This window comes from Etheostoma spectabile, chromosome 7 (genome assembly GCF_008692095.1).
Source record: "Etheostoma spectabile isolate EspeVRDwgs_2016 chromosome 7, UIUC_Espe_1.0, whole genome shotgun sequence".
In the NCBI taxonomy this organism is placed as follows: domain Eukaryota; kingdom Metazoa; phylum Chordata; class Actinopteri; order Perciformes; family Percidae; genus Etheostoma; species Etheostoma spectabile.
In genome coordinates, this window is record NC_045739.1 from 22,267,683 (window position 1) to 22,269,215 (window position 1,533).

A 1,533-nucleotide genomic window follows, 5' to 3' on the forward strand; every position below is an offset into this window, starting at 1 on the left:
ACCACCATACTTTGGTCCGTATGGGGACTTGGACCAGCGACCCTCCAGTTCCCAACCCAACTCCCCACGGAATGAACTATTGCCACCCTGAAAACTCCTTTTAAACTGTGAGTTTAGAAGAATTCAATACACTGACTCTGTTTGAATTTCAAGTTGTTTAATCTAAAGGAAACCCCTTGAGAGGTATCATCTCATTTTTCAAGCGGGGTCCTATAAACACAAATATATAGTACATACATACATACATAAAACGCATACAAGTAAAAACAAGCATACACTACAAAAAACACAGATACAGACAGCTTGCTCCCTCTCCCCCCCCCCGACCGCCAGCTGTTTTATAAGTTAGTCATCAAATACAATAGTAAAGTCAAAGTATCTTTACTAGTCTCCCTAAGGAAAAATTTGTTTTGGACACATTGGTGCAAGAGTTAGACACACAACAAGCTCAGGGTTAAAACAATTAAAAGACACATGTACAGTAAACATATGAGCTACTCTAAGAGCTGTGCAAATTGCAGATTACAAAAAAGATAAAATAAATAACCTGGATAACGAATCAATTCCATAAGACTAAAGATCAATTGAAGCAGTGTGTCTTCAGCACAAATAAGCAGAAAAGTCTTAAGTATACACAACTAGAAGCATGGACAGTTTGTTTTAAGAGGAGAAAATGACGATGTCTAGAAGCAATGGTACATGGTAATAGATCTCAGAGACAGGGAAATTATTCCAATCAGAAGGCGCTCTGTAGAATTCGGGGGACAAAGATAAAGGGATATTGCATTATGTCTGAGTGGATATAAAAATCTACATGTAACCAAAAAGTAGGTTGTTTCAAGGCGGAAGGACAGTTGAAATAAAACAAGACTTTACTTGTCATAGGTTATTTGCAGAAGAATTTTATTTTTTGAAAATGTGAATGTCTCATTAATGATGTCCTATGCTCTAACACAGCAGCATGCATTCCTCTGGGAAAGCTGTAATGCAACAAGACTTTACCAGATGTTGCTATGTGAGCGAGTGGACCGTTGGCCTACTGTAGCAGTAAATATACAGTAGCGTTGGATCAGACCAGGGACTCCAAAGAAGCTACTGTGACTTGACTGCAGTCCCTCAGCCTTTAGACGCAGTGCAGGGACCTGTCCCAGCCACCGATGAGAATGTCCATACTGCCCCCTCCTGGTGACTCTCTGCACAGCATCTCCTGCACACGCTCAGTGCAATAAAAGGTCCCCATTAGCCCTGCAGTTGTCTTCAGGGGGGGAAATGGTTTGTTAGCAAGGTAAACAGCAGTAAAAACACATTTTTTCAGCATTAAATTAGATTACACCCCCCCCCTCTATTTAACCCCACCCCCACCCAGCTCAAACACAAAAAACACCAAATCCGGATGTTGGTGTTATACTCAAAATTGATTCCTACATGCGGACCTTTGCTTCATGCCATTCCCCCTCTCTCTCCCCTTTCAAGACTTCAGCTGTCCGGTCTAAAAAGGCTTTAAATGCCCAATAAATTATCTTAAAAAAAAAA